This window comes from Haemaphysalis longicornis, unplaced genomic scaffold (genome assembly GCF_048455015.1).
Source record: "Haemaphysalis longicornis isolate Haplotype H1 unplaced genomic scaffold, Haemaphysalis longicornis Haplotype H1 scaffold_1, whole genome shotgun sequence".
Classification (NCBI taxonomy): domain Eukaryota; kingdom Metazoa; phylum Arthropoda; class Arachnida; order Ixodida; family Ixodidae; genus Haemaphysalis; species Haemaphysalis longicornis.
Window position 1 is genome coordinate 134,341,492 of NW_027526203.1, and position 20,145 is coordinate 134,361,636.

The window sequence follows — 20,145 nt, forward strand, 5'->3', positions numbered from 1 at the left end:
GGTTAAATAAAGTGTTATCTCTCTCTCTCTCTCTACGCCGACGGCGACACAAACACGTCGGCCGATGGTAAGTCACCGTAGTGTGACTGACTCGCCGACCGAAGACGCCAACAAAACCGGTCGCCCGACGCGTCGTCGGGAATCGACCGAGAAGCGAAAACTGCGCCCCGACAACATTCGTGCCGCAATGAATGCGGCTCTATTTTGTTAGTTTCTGGAGTGTAATAAACTCAGTAAGGCCCAAGAAGCCCATACAGCTCAACACTAGCGCTAATGCGATCCGTATTTTGGCGTTCGACGCTTCAGCCGTGCTCTTCAGCGACGCCGCTACCCAAAGCTGCAAACTGCATATGCGTGTGCGATCGGCTCACCTGTACAAAATATAAGGTGAGTTTCGTGCAGAAGAAGAGTTACGGCAAAAGTACGGCAAGCACTATCCCTAGAGTGCAAAACCGCAGTCGCAGTTGGGCACACTTATTTTTGGGAGCGCTTTCGCGAAGGAGCAGAGTTGATGGCGATAAGCTATTGCGGGGGCTTCGCGGAACCTTGCTGCGCAAGCTCTATTTAAGAAATTTCAGTTTACCAGCCAGGAATTCTGTAAACTAGCTAGTAAACACCGACATACAACTCAAAGGATGGGCCTCCATCTAGTTCCCGGGGGGTCACCATTTGTGCGGTGGCGCAGTGGTCTCACGCGTCGCGCCCGCTCGCTCAACGTTGCGGGTTCAATTCGCGACGGCAACAGCTTTTTTAGCGGTTTTTTGAGGGGCATGGTTTGCATATCCAATTGCATTTCCATGGTTTGCGTGTCCATTGTTTTCATTTGCCCGCATCCGAGGATGCAGACAAATAGTCCATGTCGGAGCTGTCGCGGCTTGACATGACGAGCCGGCGTGTTTACTTCCGTGGTGAAGCACGTGTGTGCGGAAGCAGACGCCGCAGTAAAGTCGCAGCGTACCGCAGCGCCGCATGGTAGATACACGTGGCAGAGCGTCCTCGCAACACTGTGACGTCACTGCTTGAATCGACGCCCAGAAACCGAAACCGAATCCTGTTCACATGAATCGTGCGATAATAAATATTTTACTCAGAATATGTCCATGTGAGAGCATGTATCATGCTTTCTAAAGAAATATAAAACGTTTGCAACAAAGAATGCACAAGCAACAAATTTGGTGGCACAACACCTTTAAGTCCTGGCGTCAAACGTATTGGACATGCAAAATTAAAAGAAGTGGAGAACAAAGTAAGCGCGCAAACAGTTAAAATTTTGTTTTCTGCGTGTTCGTTGTTGTATTAAGTTTATTGTAGAATCAAAGATATGCCTTGAAAGCAGGTAGAAATGCGAGACACAGTATTTACATCTTCGGCTGGCGCAGTAGGACGCCGCGCCACTGAACGCCACCATTTTGGAACAGTTTTGGCGGGAATGCGAACGATGTACTTTCACCAATGCTGCCTAGATGGCGCCAGCAGGTGTCCATACAGGTTTTAAGGGGCTGTTCTGCGGTGCCTTCGGGCACTTTTTTTTTTTTAGTTTTCACTCGACCACGAGTGTCCGAAGGGCCTCTCGAAACGCGCACACGTGTTAAGCGCGAGACACGTGGACGATTGGTGCACGAGATTCGCATGCGACTGATCGTTACGACGCTCGCCACGATAGTCGTACGCATGGTTTTGAGACACATGCTTGGATGGGCGTACAATGGCCGACGACGAAGACGACGTCGCATAGTGAAGCTCCGCCCACTCTATTTGCTCCATTCTTGCCTCCCTGCTGCAGTGTACGTCGACCGATTTTGATGCATGCTAGATAATGCCGGAAAAGTAAAAAAACGCGAGTTTAATTTTATGTAATAAAAAAAGTCTTATGAAGTTATACAGTAAGTTTTATGTGGTCAGCTAAGTGATACGAGCGTACTTAGAAACGCCACAGCTTGCTCGTGCCGCTGAGCCGCTGACGTCTCTGGCAACGAGTACCCTCCGCATTCCCGCGTTTTTACCGTCTGCTGCTGCTCCGACGTTCGCGCGCTTTCTTCGCTGCAGCAATGATTCACCTGACGCTCCGAGCAAAGCTTCTCCTTCTGAACAAAAAGCTTCTGCTTCTCAAGAAGGCGAAAAAAAACAGCGAAAAGGAAGCAATGGGTTCGGCCAGCGTGGAGGAGTCGCCACATGGAGAGCGAGTTTTTCACTACGGTAAGTAGGTGCGTTGTCATTTGCGGCTTGTGCCGGAGTTGGAAGGCGCGGAATTGCACCGAGTGAATTTTTCTTGGTGGGGACAAAACCGCAACTGCTATGTAAATGAAAGTTGTGTTATCAAAACAGCTTATTCCGCGGTTTCTGTATAGACGGATTTTCACCCTCGTTCATTTAGAGGGCGCGTACCTCGGGTTGAATTGCTGTTTCGTCGCATGCGCACAAAAGCAAAAAAAGAAGACTATTCAACGCAGAAATTTGGGCTAGTTGGTGATACGACTTCGACATGGTCCCGTGTAACTGTCTTTTTCTTGTGTCCCCGTCTAGTGTGCTTTTTACCATGTCGAAGTCAAAAAAGAAGCAGCGATATTTTCCCGCTCACGCGAGAAAACAAAATAGCTGGGTGTGCCGGCATATATTAGGCAAATTTTATATCGTGAAGTGGAAAGGAGGTGTTATGATCTTGACGACACGAGCCTACCTTCATCGACACCGCTGCTGTGTCAAAAGAAAAGTCCCCCAGTAGGGTCGTAAATTTTGCCCCGGCATAGAACAGCCTAATGGTGAAAAAGTTAGAGAAGTCAGAAAACAGGTTGATAGAGTTGGAGGGTACTATTACTCATATGCAATTAGAGAGAAAAGAAAGACCTCAGAATTACAAAAAAAAAAGTTAATGCACCTGACGACACGAACACAACAGCGTTAACTCAGTGCAATAATTTAAAAGTAGATAAACGAACCAAAAGAAGGGGGAAAATTAGTTATATTAACCAACTATATTTGCATGCAGAAATGCTCATAAAAAGGAAACAGAATATACATAACGTACAATAAATAGAATTTAAGGGGGAAAAAGGGGGGGAGGGCTCATCAACAGGGGTCAAAGTTCATTATTTGCTAAAAACCCAAAACTGTGCAACGCATCAGTATGCCAAAATAACCAAACAAGGAAAGGTATTAATAAACTTTCAAAGACTGCTTACGTGTAAAATGAAGAATTCACACACACAAGACAGATGCACGCAACAAAAAATAATATCACAAATGAGGGGAAGGGTGTACAAGTTCAATTCACCCTATAGGCGCCGTGCAGTGAACACAGGGCGACACTGAGCCGTGACACCCAGCGCCGCCATCGGGGAATAAGAAAAACACTGGGTAGGCCACCGCTCGCCAGCGTGCTCGGGTTTCGGTTGCGCTCCTGCTTTGCGGCACCGGATCAAATGTAGTATACGCAATTTTTAAGTTGTATATTAATTAAAAACATACTACAGTAATTCCACCGCACCGGGCTAGGAATAGACTGAAGGGCTGAACTGTTGACTACGCGTACGGAGGAGGAGGGCAAGCGACATTGACTTTGCCGTGCATAGCCAGAACGCAGGTGGAGCCTTTTGTGCGCACGTTTTCACGTTTCTACATAGTTTTTTCAGTGAATTTGTGTTTCCACTAGAAAGCACAAATTAATTAGCTGTTCACAGCATTGGGAAGAAGCCGTTTTGTTCGCATACTTGAAATCGGACAGCCGTGGTTTCGCGAGTATGGTGCCCGTCTCACAGGATCGATTGTTTGGGTGTAGTGCGGTGTTTACGCTGCGCTACGTGCTAGTAGCATTGAGTTCAAAGCAAGTGTAATTACCTTAAATACTCGGGCTCCAGTGTGGATCATGCGGGTGGGAAGCATAGAGAACTGCGCACCAACTGGCGGAGAGAGAGAGAGAAAAGATTTTCGATTGATTGTGCGGTTCAACTCGCCGGCACCAGACAGGCGATGAGGCGCGCCGTAGTGGAGGGATCGGGATTAATTTTGACCACCTGGGCATCTTTCACGTGGCCAGAATCTCGAACACGGGCGTTTTCGCTTTTCGCCTCTATCGGAAAAGCGGCCTCTGCGGCCGGGAAATGAACCTGACGACGATTTTCAATTTCACGGCTTGAATTATTGCCAAACATTCCCAGAATGCGTCTTGCTCCTCGCCCCTGACAATTCGTTTCCGCTGGTGCCAGTTCGTCCCACAACGAGAACACGGAGCGAGCACGTATCCTTGCTCCGTGCACGAAGTCAATTATCGCCTCAGGAGCGAAAGCCTACAACCTCTGTGCCTTCCGTCTCCTTTTCCGTGCGTGAATACATTCCCAATTACACGGGTTTCGCTGCAAGACTACCTCTTCCTTTTTACGGGGTAAGCAGGGCCTCCAAATATTAGAATCATCATAAACTCCGTTTATTTTTTATTGTTCTCTGAAGTTGCTGTTGTGAGCCCCGTTAAAACGAAAGCTGAGTGTTACGTGCCGCATGAATTTTCATTATTAACGCCGCGGAAGACATGCACAAAGCAGAAAAACCAACCTTCGTGCAAATACTGCCAATGCGCGCTGTATTCGCTAAGAGGGGAAATTTATTGTAAGCTCGCGAGTATTAACAGCTGGCAAACCGATATACTTTACTTTGACAGCAGCATGTAATCTGCTTGTTAGTCATCACCATTGTATTTTCTAAAAATTTCACGGAATTGTGCCGCCTGTGAGGCTGTGACCAGCCTTCCCAACTCGGACGATTCAGGGCAGCGAAGGCAGTAGCTTTCCTTCTGTGCTTTGTTTCTTTTTAAATCCTCTCGGTCGATAACACTCCACCCTGTCGCCGTTGCAGCGTATTCCGCAAACCTGAGCCACTTAAGCGCACCTAACCACTTGAAACGACGCCTTTGCAAGGGCGCGTGCACAGTGCCTAAAGCAGGCGGCCGGCCAGGACGGTGCGACTCGGCCTACCCAGTGTTGCGCGGAGGCGCGGTAGATGGCGCTACGCCCGCTCGGCAAACTTGACTGCACGGAGCCTATTGCATAAACAAGGCTATAAAGCAGTTGCATGGTTGTTCTGACAAAACTAATCTGAATGTTTATGCGGGTGTGTTGAAAATGTGAAAGGCTCTGTGTTGCAATCTGGCATCTATGTTAGACTACATGCACGTCTCCTGACTGTTTGCCAGAAAAGTTTTATTTTATTACGATGCCTTGTTTTGGTTACCTTTTGTACTTAACATTTTTTGTGCGTATCAAGCTTATATTCCTTTTTTTCAGATGCAGAAAATGCGGGCTGGGGACATCGAATACTTCAAGAAGTTTTACAGGATGTCGCCACGCCATTTTGATGTTCTGCTGGGTCTTGTGAGGAAAGACCTGGAAAGGCAGTACGTGGTGAAAGAGCCGATTTGTTTAGCGGAACGGCTGGCCATGACAATAAGGTATGGTTAACTGCACTCTGCCTTGTGATAACTGACCAGATTGCACAATTTAGGAATGTAGTGAGTGTGTTGCTCTGATTCAAGGACTTGCTTCTTTTTAGCAATGCTTTTGAGGCTAGCTGCACATCGCAGTGGCAGCTGTCTCGGGGAACATTGTGGGGTGCAATATCTGTTTTTTGGCCTGCGAACTGAACTGTAACACTAACATTGTGCTTTTATGCAGGCACCGCATGATTTGCCTTTGCGCACTCCACACTTAACACTCTGTTTCTGTGAGTCCCGCTTACCGGGTTAAAGTAAAGGAAAAACTCCCATTGTTAAGTGCTTGGGGTAGAAGCTAGACCAAAAACTGAGTTAATGATTCTACTGTGTTAACTTTGAATGTGCTTCTTGCACTATGTAAAGTCAGGCAATTAGCAACACAAAACAGCATTGTTGCAGAGATGATCACAAATTGCAATAATGTTTCACATCGTTTTTTATGAAAAATTTGTGCCACGCGAGACGGTGAACATCCATGAGGGAAACTTAAGCGTAAACTGACCCAGGGCAAATAAAGGAAAATGACGCGTGCACGATCATTTCATTTCCCTTTCCTGTCCCTGTGTGAGCTCACGCTTCAGTTTGTTTCCCTTATAGGTTTATTTACTGAGGATGTAATTACTATTGCCGTCTCCTCATTTTCCAGCAGTAAACTAACCAGCACCCATGCACCAACACTGCGGAATGGGCGGCCCGATTCTTTTGTGAGGAATTGCAACTTTCCGCGATACGATTCGTCAATTCCGCATAATGCTACAATTTCGTCAATTCCAACTCCTGGGATTGCCGGGAAGTCCAAATCCATACCTGTAGTTCCTCAACGTGTAAATTACTGCTTGGTGATTCATCAAGCTACCGTAAATGCAACGTGGAGGTGTGGTTATCAGAAACATTGAGATCTGCAGAAGTACGTGTAGACGTTGCCAAAGTCGCGGGATGATAGCAGCTTGTTGACTTCTGGAGCACAATAATTACCCGTGAAACTCACAAAGGGCTAGTATTCCGGATGCTTATTATACTTTTTGCATGATCAGCGTGTTGTAATGGCTTGCTCTTGTGCAGTACTAGAGAAAAAATATGTTGCTGTCTGCTTTCTTTGTTTTGTACAGCCTGCCACGTAGTACCTGGCTATGTGCTTCGCGTATCATCACACTAGTGCCCTCGCACTGCTGTAGCTAAATCACAGGCACCTCATGCGTACCTGGCTCACATCTGCGTGCACTCGTATCCTCACCTTTGTAGAGCGCTGAGTACTCTGATGGTTAAAAAGCCAGCTTGGCTGTAGACACCAGCTGAAGATCGACGCAGCTCGCATAAAAATCTAGCCCATTGCATTCCGGGCCAAAGGCACCTAATTCCATCTGAATTCAAATCATTTAAGCATTGTCGCCATTATATCCCCATGGATTCATTCCAGTATCGCGAAAAGGTGGAAGGAATACAGGGTCCAATTCCAGACACGTAACTCCACAGCACTGCCATGCACTTTACACCCAGAGTCTGCTGAATACCTTTTTACGGGTGGGCGGCAATCTGTGCCACCTTTTACGAATCGGTGCCAATTTTCGTTCCTTGTAGAGCAGCTTTCGAATGTTTAGCGTGATCTTTAAGGCTATTTATTCCCGTGGTCTTTCTTGCCTCTGGCACAATGTTTTAATGGATTTGGATCATTCTCAGGTGTATCTATATCTTCCTTGCACAGGTACTTGTCATCAGGGAACCTTATTCAGGACATTGCCCTGGCATTCCGTGTAGGAATTTCCATCGCCTGAATGGCAGTTCGGTTGATGTGCAGGGTTCTTTGTGCCCGACTACAGCCTCTCTACATGCCGGTGTGTACCATAAGGCTGCATACACTTTAATATTGAGCAGCTGCACGTTAACGCAAACGAATTGCGTTTTTGCTGCATTGCACAACACACAAAATGTAAAGTGAATCTTCTATCAATGATGCAGGCATGGTCTTTCTAACTTCATGCCAAGTCCTTGACATAAGAAAAAAATATTTACTATACAAACATGACTCCAGCAGGCAATTATGTCGGCTTCAATTAGACACCATGACCTTTTAAAAGTAATTCCCAACATTTCTTCAGCCAGTGTGCGGATTTATTATTTTCAAGCTTTTGTTCTACCTGTCTGCTTACAGGGATTTTTATTTCGTGCAAAAGCAAATGTGTTATATTTTCTTCTAAAATACTATGTTGGAAGATTATGATTGAACCTGCGCTGTAATTTAACCCCCAAAATATTGCACAGATTCTTAGGTTTCGCTCAACTGAACGCGAGAATCTTTGGTGATATTTTTTATTCGTCAAATTGATAATTTAGTCATGTTCATACAAACATACTGTTGGCCAAATTTGAAAATGCCTACCTTAAAATACAGCAGCCAGCAGCACTGGGGAGGCATTGTTCACTGCATTACTTTTAAATGCATAAATTAAAGAAGTCATTAAATTTTAAACTTGATTTTGTAATGTCCTTTCCACTTTTTTTCTGCACATGAACGATTTGCCCTCAGTGTTTTTACACGTATAGTTGAATGGGCTTGAAAGGGAAATCGCCCCTGTGGAATGGGGTGGCTGAAGAAAGCCGATCTTTCAAAAATTTCTGGTTTCACTACGATATGACAGATGCTATTGTGTTGAAAGACATGCATGTTGTTCGAGGCACACTTTGTTGCATGAGCACAGGAGTTTACAATGGTAGAGTGGAAATGTGCCGATGACACAAAATGTGTTACGTGAAGGCGAAATTTCTAATACAACAGTCTGGTGATGAAAGTCCCCAGTGCGTAGGTTTGTGTATTTCATGCTCTTGTTCAGTCCCCAGATACTGTTCCCTGGCTTCGCGTGGCTGAGGGCTTCAGCCGTGCTTGGCAGTTGCCGAGCTGCATTGGGGCCATTGATGGCAAGCACGTGCAGATCCGGCGCCCTGCGAAGTCTGGCAGCATGTACTTCAACTACAAGGTTTCTTTCAGTTTTACATAGGTAATGATTTCAAATTCAACTGATTTTTCGGTACTGCCGCTTCAGCAGTATATGAGCCGTGTAATCAAAAATGTATGCTGTATAGGTGTGCATCTCTGCTGACAAACCAGCCGCACACTATCGACGAATTCCACAATGCGCGCTGCCGCGTGTGTGTGTTGTAAAATGCATCTGCAGTGAGTGTAGGGGGGGCAAACAAGGCAGGGATAGCTATCACGGGAGCGACATTGTTTGAGTGATTGTAGGGTTTAACGCTTCGACACAACGCAGGCGATGAAGCACGCCGTAGTGGAGGGCTCCTGATAAATTGTGACCACCTGGGGATCTTTAACCATGTGCGCCGAAATCTCGTACACACAGGCGTTTTCGCTTTTCGCCTCCATCAGAAAAGCGGCCGCCGCGGCCGCGAATCGAACCCGCGTTCTTGTGCTCAGCAGCACAACGCCTTAGCCACTGAGCCACCGTGGCGGGTACAGGAATGACATGCTGGATACCGAGCAACAGGCAGCCTGTGCCACTGCTACAGCGAGCAAACACGACCACTGAGGGGGTTAGAATCGATAGTACGGTGTGCGTGAGGGGGGTCGCAATGAACACTGTTGTAGGCTTCAAAAGCCGGAACAAGGCATACGCATCGCGCTGCCCAAGTTCAAGTTCGTGAGGGTGAGATGCTGCTGTCACACATTCCTAAAGATTCACAGATGGATTTTCTACTCCTTCTTTCTCTCTGGATAGGTATCACACCTATACAGTGCACGACCGGCTTTATAGATAGTAACCAGCTCATCGCAGCCAGCGACAATGGGAAGCAGCGTGCCAAAACATTGCCGTGTAGGGACGGCGCGCTCCGTCAGATGGAGCCAAGTTTAATCCCCAAATTCGCCAGATTCGCTTCGCTGGCAGTGGGCCCAGCGATTTTGCATGAACAGTAGCGGTCGTACCGGCCGCTAGCGGCCACCAGCGGCCAATTGTACCGATCGCTAGCTGTAATACCTGCCAAAAATGAGAATTCACGGTATGGTACGGAATTGTAGAAGAGTAAATTTCCTTTGGAGTGGTAATTGTTTCCAACAGGAATTTTTATTCCAAAAAGAAAGAAAAAAGCGGTACATGTACGCTTTGGAACAAACACACACACAAAAATCAAAATGATGTTGCTCCACACAGAAAAAGCACACAAAAAATTTAAGATTTACATTTTGTACACATGCTACTAGCGCAAAAGTCCTGAATACATCAAATGAACTGTGAAGCTTTTTGACGTACAATAAAAACATTAGCACTAGCGGGTTTTATGCCACTGCGCAAAGCACCCGCCGAGGTGGCTCAGTGGCTAAGGCGTTGCGCTGCTGAGCACGAGGTCGCGGGTTCGATTCCTGGCCGCGGCGGCCGCTTTTCTGATGGAGGCGAAAAGCAAAAACGCCCGTGTGTACGAGATTTCGGCGCACGTTAAAGATCCCCAGGTGGTCAAAATTAATCCGGAGCCCTCCACTACGGCGCGCCTCATCGCCTGCGTTGCGTCGGCGCGTTAAACCCTACAATCAATCAGCCACTGCGCAAAGCAGTTCCTCCAGTCATAGGTTGGCTACACATGCATTGCAGAAAACATTGGTTTTCTGCTCCAACAAGTAATAACTCTTGATTCATCACTCATATCATTATAATGAATGAGAAGTATGGTTATAAATTTAACGCAAATAGCATTGAACTTCAGCTAACATGCATCAGAGTGACACACAATTGTTTCGCACAAGGTTTGCATGTGTTGCGCTTCTTTGCACTGCTTCTGTGTCGTAAAAAAAGCCAACCCCATGACGCACACCGCGCAGTGAAGCTTGAAAATTTGTATGTCTTGCAGCAGCCAATTTTTATGGCTCTGTTGTACGGGATTTTTGAATATTCGAAAGCTTTGAACACTTCATATGGTAAGACAGCTCCACAATTTGGATCGAATTCTAGGTGAAAGTGGTTCAGAGATGAAGACGAAAAAAGAAGTGACTATTGAGTTTTTTTTTAATTCTCAAATCAACATCTATGGATACCGCTTGTGTTTATGTCAGTCTATTGGGAAGTCCTTCAGTGTGATCCTGCTGTACGATCGTATTCAAGCTGTTCAAGCTTTGTTCTGTCCGTGAGGATCGTTGACAGAAAACTATTATCGGCAAAGTGTCTCTGGAGGGGAGGAAATGCTAGGCCAAGAAGTGTGAGGGAAAGTGGCGGGGGGCCAAGGAGCCCACGAACAGGTGTGGGGAGTGCGTGCCTCAAGAAAAGAACGTGGTTAGGGAGGCCCCTCCAATGGAACCCAGGACCTCTAAGCCATGAAACTGCCAACCTAACCAGTGGGTCACACCGAAGGCCTGACGGTTAAGGGTGGGGTAGCAGCGGCGGGAAACAATAACATGTGCAGCCAATTGGAAAGAAAAAAGTTTCCTGTGGTCGGTATCGAACCTAGGTCCCTTGCGTTATGAAAATGGCGTCTATCCAATTTCGCTATCATCGCATTCTTTTTTTTTTCTTTACTGCATGGAAAACTGCACTTATTACGCCCTACAAAAGTTATGAGTCACCGAAGAAGATGCAAGTCACTGCAGCTAAAATAAGCCGTCCGTCAAAACTCCAGCAAGCAGACGCACGCGTCCAACAGATGCAGCCATTCTGGTGGGTCATTTTGCGCCGCATAAATGCTCCGCACCAACGCAGCTTGCTCCCGAAAAATGGACTTCGTTGGGCGAGGGGGTTCCGCGTGCCTGTCCGTCATGCGGCACTTCCACAAGCTATAAAATCCCATCACAACAAAAATATCATAGGGCACTCCAGTAACATATCGAAAAGGCAAGAACCAAATTCTGTAAGGAGTAATGTCCATGTCCTTTTTAAGAGTTCGTTGCAACACATCCCACAAAAACACCGCATCCCGGCACAAAACAAAACAATGATCAATGGTTTTATGTTGATTGAATAAACGGCACTTGTCAGACCAAGGAATAGACATTCCTTTCTCGCGCAACCATGTTTTCACTGGGAGTGTTGATGTTTGCAGCTTAAAGAAAAACCTTTTTGCATTTGGAGGAAGACACATACGTGTGACACGCTTCAAAACACTTTCCTTATGGTGCCACTCGGGGTGCGCAATATTTTCTTTGGATTCATAGGGCTGGGCATTGGCTTCCTATTTCGGTTGAGTTAAAGTGGACTTTGGTTTTTTTTTTAATTTGGTAGTCTGGATTTTGGAGTTGTAAAGGGTGGATTGTGGGCTTCGATTTCACTCAGTTTGTGCGTGGAAAGCTTCGCTTTTTAACTAGCTTTACTGTTTCCTCAGCCTTCACATCTCGATTGCAAAGGTGACCGAATTTTTGTTTGTAGCAATAGGAGAAACACGTCCTGTCCTCCTTTGGCAGCCTGTTACTTTCTGCGTGTGTTGTTTTGTAGTTAAAACAATTGTAAGTGCTCACAAAAGAAGAGAAAAAAGGGCTTGAGCCTTCAGTGCATCAGTGAATTGGAAACATGTACTTAAGAGAAAATGTAAGTAAAAGGTGGGCCAGGCGAACATGAGGCATTTTTTTCTTCTCCCCCTCTTTCAGTGCACTTTTGAAACTTGGCTGTATAGCTTCAAGTTTCAGCCACACCGCACTTTCAGTTCAGTATGTGCACGAAAAATATATCAGGTGGTTGTGGGTATTCAATGCCATTTATTCAGAGTGAACTAACCCTCTCTCCCCCCCACTTCAATGCTTCCAACAGGAGGTGCGCAGAAAAGGCCTTTGGCATTCTGGTCTCCCGCTGGCGAATCCTTGAGCGGAAAATCGGAGAACGACCAGAAAATGCCGAGTCGATGGTGAAAGCCCTCTGCGTGCTGCACAACTTTTTGATGATCAGGCAGCATGCTGATGAGGACGGCTACTGCAGTGCTTGCTATGCCAACTCAGTGAGTGGGATCGGTGAAACGCGGAACGGCTTGTGGCGGCAAAACCTTGCCCAGCTACCTCTGCAGCTGGCGCGTACACAAGCCAGGAACTTTGCACAAATCACACGGTATGTCCGGGACTTGTTCGCACAGTATTTCTGCAGTTCCGCAGGCAGTGTGGCTTGGCAGCAAAATGTCCTGCGGGCCTGAAAGAAAATCCGCTCTTACTAGGAGTGCTTTCTTTTTTCATTTCGTTTGCATTTTTTTCTGAGCAATGTATGCTGAGCAATTTGGGTTAGTAAGCTTTGGAAGATGATGATGTGTGTGTTTTGTATTTATTTATTACTTTTCTCGACAATTGTATGTATTGCTGAGCAATTTGTGTTAGTAAGCTTTACATGATGATTTTTTTCTTTTATTACTTTTCTCAGCAATTGCATGCATGCTGAGCAATTTGTGTTGGTAAGCTTTGCAAGATGGTGATGTTAAAGGGGTCATGAAGAGGAAATGTGCTTGCTTAATTTTATCTGGTAGAACAATCTTGGAATAACTTGAATGCGAACTGTATTCACAATTCATTACTTCAGGGATTTAGGGGAGGTCTTTGAAATGCCCATTTTTAGGCGCACATCAAGTAACCATGCAATACCCTCAGTCTGCAGTGCAACTAACAGTGATGTCATGTTAAGAGCATTAGTTAGTTAAGGGGTCATAAACAGAAAATGCACTTGTCTGCTTAATTTTGTCTGCTTGAACGACCTTTTTAGGAACGTAAATAACAAATATTTTCACAATTCCTTGTCTGTGGAATTTAGGAGACGCCTTTGACATTCTCGTTTTTAGGCGCATCGCAAGCGACCATGCGCGTATCATTGGTTGCCAGCGCAACTAGCAGTGATGTCACGTTAACAACATTCGAGAGATAAACGCTTTTTTGTGTAAATTGTTCTGTACAGCTGCAAACCCAATATAAAAGATAATACATCTTTTATTCTTTGCCATAAACAGCTTTCTATCAACGTGACTGGTGCCGTGACCGCTTTCAGTTGTCTGGCAATCATTGTAGCAGAACTCAGACCTCCTGTTTGTATGGTTTGTAGCCAGTTTCCCGGCTGAGGTTCACGTTGTTTTGCCGAATTCTCTTTGAAATCTTACCATTTTTGTATCAAAGGGCATAAAACCGCTCAAGCTAAAACAAAAAAAAAAAGAATATGCCCCGTGTGCGATTTGAACTTCCGGCCACCGAGCCAGCCCAATATTATGGCCAGCCTGCATTGAAGTCGGACACTTTACCCACTACACTACACTATTTGTAACCCAGCACTCTGGTGTGTTATCATAAATTGTAATGGGCTCAGAGCTTTAACCGCCAACTTACTGTTGAACGGTTCTGCAGTAAGCCAAAGGGGAGCATATCCAATCAATGAAGCAACATAACAGCATTGCTTACTCGAGGAAACAGGAAACAAATTGAACTGCGTGATGGTGGGGCTCGGTAACTCGGTGTTGTATCACTGCTTCTCACTAGTTATTTTTGTGCTTGATGAGTAAACGATGGGTTCGTTTTTTTTTTAGTTCAGGCTACTCCAAGTTCATTCGATAAATGTGTTCATGAAGTTAAATTTCATTTTAAGCTTACGGTCATTCATCTTGCCAGGTCAGAAGTTTTACAATCGTGCAACTCGCATTACACGCTACGTGAGACAGACGTAAGCAGGTTTGTTCCGGCAAGCAGAATGACAGTTCAGACTTGCCCGAAACAGTGTAAGCAGTTCACAAATACACAGTTTAGTTTAAACGTGGTTATTTCTTTCTGGGCGATTCGCTCGAGTTGTTGGCTGAAAGTTTGACCATGTTGATCAGTCGTATCAGAGATCAGACACCTTCCCTTTAGTTGCAGGGAGAGTTTCATCATGGCGATGATGCTGTAGCTTTGTTTGACCCTTTGCGAGCCCGCTCTATGCCGACATGTTGGGCACACGATGGGGAACTGTGATTGGCTTCTTACGAAGACCCCCGCACGGGGCACCTTGAGTATTCATGGTGACGGTACTGGCGATACCGCGGACCCCGAGCACCCCAACATAAGCTGTGACCTACCGTGGTGATGTGTTTTTAAGGTGAAGGGTAGAAGCCGTGAACTGTGGCCGTCGGAGCCTTGGTCAAGCTCCGGCCGATGGGCTCCCTGTCTGTCTACCAGGCAGGAAGCTCCGGGACCTCTTTGACTACCAGGGTAAGGTCAAAGGAGAAAGTACCCCCGTCTCCCTGCTTTCCAATGTATCATATGGCATTTTCAACCCCCCCCCCCCCCAGACGTCCGAAAAGGGGCCGCACCGAAGTTTCCTTTCCACCCCTACCAACTATCAACGTTCCGAAACATGACAACTATCCCCGTTTTTTGGTCCTTGAATCAATAGACAAATCCAAACCCGTCTCCTCCCAATCTGTATTCCTCGTCTCCAAGTTTCTTGAAGGAATCATTGGCAAATCTTTCGAGGCAAAAAAACTACGAACAGGCGAAGTGTTGGTTGAAGTCAAGAAGCAGCAGCAAGCCATCTCCTGACCCAAACCCGCATGGCAGATCTGGACATCACTGTCACACCCCACCGCAGCCTCAACAGCTCGCAGGGGGTGATATCTCAGCCAGATCTGCTAAGTGAAACAGAGACCGACCTTCTGGAAGGCCTGAAGGATCAGGGCGTAACAGCTGTCAGGAGAATCACCATCCGTCGCGACAATGTAGAAATACCAACAAACCACGTAATCTTAAAGGGGTCCTGAAATACCTTCCGCCGATGCATGGATGTACATGTACCCAAATAAAGCAATGTATTTGCAATCTCCTCCCGCAAGAATTTTGTTAAAGCGATGAGTATTAGCTGAGAAATCGTAAATCAAAAACCGCGCATTATCGTCGCTCCGCGTTTCCTCCTCCTTTCGACTTACTCTCCGCTGTTGACGGCGCGCGAGCCTTGCCTCCCATGATGCTGCGCTCCGCAGCGGTGACGTACTTCCGCTATTGCGCTGCTCAGACGGTCGTCTGCTACGGGCAAGCTTTGCTGACACCATGAATCCCGCACTCCGCTCAAGGCTGGAAAAGCGAACGAAAAATCTGGCCGCATGTATGCGGCGGCCTGGCCTTGCCCTTTCGCGGTGTACGTTGCTGGCGGCACATGACTTTTTATCGGCGGCGAACTCGCAGCCGCACGGGGAGGGTCGTGCGCTCATTCCCTTGATGCACCGCGCACTGTTTATCCAAAAAGCGCCGTATCAGATGTGGCCCCGCTGGTGCCGGGTCTTATTTTGCGGCGGCGGTAATTCCTGCCGGCGGCATGTGAAAAAGTCATATTAAACCGATACAGAACCCGTGCACAAAACGCTTCAATCATGTGACCAGTTCAGCTTGGGGCGATGCGTGGTGGAGAGCGGCAACGTTGGCAAAACATGCACCGCCGCGGCTCTGAGCTTTCTAGCGCTGGAGCGAGCGCCATTTCTTTGACAATCTCAAACATCGGTTGCCTTGGCAACAAGGCACAAACCGCTCCAGAAGTCAGTTACGGTTGCGTGATCCCGGTTCAGCTTGGGGCCTCACTTCGCGACATGTGGGCACTGCAGGCGTACCACTCACGCCCATTGGGAAGTGCGAGATGCGTTTGGCATTACAGGAGGCGATGGTGTGTGTGTTGTGGACGCCTTTGTTTCGCGATGAAATGCGACGTTGTGCTTCTGCGGGTGGATAGTGCTTCCCATGGTCTGGATTATCTTTCTCGAGCGACGTACGACTCAACCTCGCATGGGGTATGTCCAGTGTGCGTGGCTAAAAGCCATCTCGGCTTGCGCGCCAGAGTTAAGTTACTTGCTGTTCGTCCCCGCAAACCGCGCGCGAGGTGAGTGCCGAATTTACGAGGGGCAGGAGGAGGCAACCCATCGTCTGTCAATCGCGGTTCGGACTTGCAACGCATGTTGTGACGTTGTGTTCGTTCGAAACGCATCTCTGGATTGTTTTGAAGTTGAATAACATGTATGCGTCAAACCCGGGCATTCGGCTCAGGGCGTTGTCTGCGATTGCACGAAAGAAGTGCCACGGGGCTTCAACGCTTTCTTTATGGAACGTACTCAGGTAACAGAATATCCATGTCGTGTTATGGCCGTGTTGCATTCAATACAAACGGTTAAGCGTTTGTTTTACACTTGTTTCGTTTGTCGTAAAATGCCCAAGCACTCCGGCACTCCGCTGGCAGATCAGCAGGCGAGCCGACGCTGAGCAGACGACTCATCTCTTTGCCGGAAGTGCGTGAAAAAGCCGCCCAATAGCAGGATGTCTAGCTCATGACGAACATCTGGGAATCGATGATGTAGACATGTGAAGATGGCGGCGTCCAAAAACACGAAGGGAAGGGTGAGAAAAAAACGACAAACTTTGCAACAAAAGTGTGAGCTTTCGGCTGCGCGTAAAATAGTAATACTTGGCACAGAGGACGTTGACGACCCAATCTAACGGTTGCGCTAGTTCATTTAGTGTGCTCAAAATGCCTTTCAGGGCCCCTTTAACATTCAGCAGTTCAAAACTTCCTGAGCACCTCAATGCTGGTTTCATTAGGTGTGGTGTACGTCCGTACATACCTAACCCGCGCCGCTGCTACAAGTGCCAGCGGTTCGGGCACGCTACCGCTTCTTGCCACGGAAAACAGACCTGCGCAAAATGCGCCGCACACGACCACCCCACTGAAAATTGTGACTCCACCACCTTCACCTGCGAAAACTGTCAGGGGCCGCATGCGGCATGGTCCCGCAGCTGTGAGAAGTTTCACCAGGAGAAGAAGATAATCCACGTGAAAGTAACCGAGAACATCTCCTTCCCTGAGGCGCGAAAGAGGTTCGCCTCTTTCCCCCTGGGGAGGTACGCCGACGCAGCTCGCCGGGAGGCGGAGCGGCGTCTTGTTTCGGCGGGGACCCAGTACCGCGAGTCGGACTTGGTCCCGCCCCCGCCCCCCTCTGGGTTGCCTCAGGCAGCCCAACCCGCCTCCGCACCGCTCGCTGAGCCAACAGCGGCTGTGGTGGCAACCACGTCTCGTGGGGATGCTGCTGCACCCACTGTTTCCTCCTCTCCACCGTCCCGAACCACATGCGAGGGCCCGGAGGAGATGGAGCTGGAGGAAACCGCAGCAGTTCCCACCTCCGCCGCACCGCCTGTGCCACCCGGGGCGCTCCTGACGCCCTCGGCGGTCGCGGCCAAAACAAAGGGCACCGTAAAGGGTGCCCAGTCCAAGTCTAGGGGGCCCAGTCCGCTGGGCACCCCCTTGCCCTCAGATGACGACCTAGACGTCGAGCCGTTCCGGCATGCACCACAGCGGAAGGAACGGGCTCCGGCGTCCAGGTCAGTAGAGAAAATAAAAAAGCCCCTTCCAAGAGTACAAGCCCCGAAAGCCGACACGTAAACACACACATGCTCCAGTAGATCTAAACTTCAATAATGGGAAGACAAAATATCATGCAATGGAACTGCAGAGGCCTTCTTAAAAATCTTGATGATGTTTATGAGTTACTGCATTCCAATCAGCCAAGTGTCATGTGTATACAAGAAACACACTTAAATTCCAAACATACAAACTTTTTGAATAGTTACCAGGTATTTAGGAAGGACAGGGATGGTGGTGGTACATCTTCCGGGGGTGTGGCCATCATTGCCCGAAAGTCCTTGGCGTGTCATTCTATCCTGTTACAGACCGTCCTTGAGGCTGTTGCCATTCGCACCATAATTTTCAATAGGCTAATAACTCTATGCTCAATTTACGTCCCTCCTGATTTCCAGCTCTTGAGCTCGGATTTCGAGGGCCTTGTGGATCAGCTACCCACACTTTTCATTCTTTTAGGCGACCTCAACGCACATAACTCTCTTTGGGGCTCTGCTCGCACAGATGCCCGAGGTCGCCTTATCGAAAAATATCTAACATCTTCGGGAGCATGCCTATTCAATACAAACAAGCCTACATACCATAATATAGGACACAAGACTTATTCACACCTCGATTTGGCGATTGGCTCTGCAGTACTCTTTCCATCTCTAGAATGGGTCGTTGGCACTAACCCATATGGTAGTGACCACTTCCCAACCACATTAACATACTTAGGTAAAGGCCCGAACAGTTCACCTTCCCATAACAGGTTCAATGAAGATAGAGCGAACTGGAGTACACTTACAGAAACATCTAAACTACACCACACATCCATTGAACACCTACACGTGGAAGAAGCTACCCAACTCCTCACGGCGCACATCCGCGACGCCGCCGAGAAGTCCATTCCCCACGCCTCTGGTGCCCCGCGCAATCAGAGGAGGCCGTGGTGGAATGAGGACTGTAGGCGGGCGCGAGAGGCCCAGAACAAGGCGTGGGGTATCCTCCGTCGGTACCCCACGTCGGGTAATATTTTGTTGTTCAAACGGGCCAAGGCGTTTGGAAAACGTGTGCGCCGTGAGGCAAAGCGAGAGAGTTGGCGCACCTTCCTTACATCCATTAACTCATACACAGATGCACACAAGGTATGGAAAAGAATACGCAAACTTAAAGGACAACATACACATAGCCTGCCCCTGGTCAGTACAACAGGGGACACACTCGAAGACCAGGCTAACACACTTCCACAACACTTCCAACACGTTTCCAGATCTGCACACTACACAGACACTTTCCTGAAACAAAAATACTTCTGAACAAAAGTCCCTACATGACAATAACAGGTCGAAATATGGTTATAATTCTGAATTTACACTTTATGAGTTGAGGGCTGCCCTGAGCACATGTAAACCTTCAGCTCCAGGCGCAGATCAGATTACATACACCATGATACAACACCTACACCCAGATACACATGAAACACTCCTACACCTATGCAATAACATATGGCTTTCGGGGCACATCCCAAAATCTTGGAGGGAGGCTATTGTAGTGGCGTTTCTGAAGGAGGGTAAGGACCCTTCTTCTCCCGCCAGTTATAGACCTATCGCCCTCACAAGCTGCCTGGGCAAGCTTCTTGAGAAGATGATCAACAGGAGACTCGTGTACTTTCTTGAGTACAATGGTCTTCTCGAGAGCTGCCAGGCAGGCTTCAGGGCGGGGCGGTCTACAAATTACCAACTAGTAGAGCTAGAATCTTACATTAAAGATGCCTATCTACATAAGCAGTATTGCATGACCGTGTTCTTTGATATTGAAAAGGCATATGATACTACGTGGCGCTATGGCATCCTTGGAGACCTCAAATCCTTTGGTATATCTGGTAACATGCTGAACACTCTGTCCAGTTACCTATCTTTACGAACATTTCGTGTCAGAGTTGGTTCGGCACTTTCAAACGTTCACGTGCAGGAGAATGGCGTGCCTCAAGGTGGTGTTTTGAGCTGCACTTTGTTTATAGTCAAAATGAATTCAGTTCGGAAGGCATTGCCACCTACAATCTCTTGTTCGATGTATGTGGACCAGTGTTGTACACGTTCCTCCAAAATAGGAACGAAAGCTCGTTCCTCGTTCCTTGCCAATTTTGAAACGAGTTCCCGTTACAAGTTCCTTTATTGCGAAAGGAACGCGTTCCAGTTCCACTTCGAAAATTGGAACGTGTCGTTACATTAACGTTACAATTAGGTTTTTAAATGTAAACATAGTGTCGGATAATCCTGGGTCGAAATTAAGTGAGACATTTAAACCTCACATCGAACTACGTATATTATACGAATATTAACACCACCGGCCGCAGATTATCTGGAGATAAAG

The 20,145-nt window shown here is 47.5% G+C and overlaps 1 pseudogene; it reads left to right on the forward strand.

Annotated features, from left to right (window-relative positions):
• The first annotated feature begins 2,048 nt into the window (after nt 1-2,048).
• Nucleotides 2,049-13,014, forward strand: LOC144152082 (uncharacterized; annotated as a pseudogene).
• Nucleotides 13,015-20,145: the final 7,131 nt, after the last annotated feature.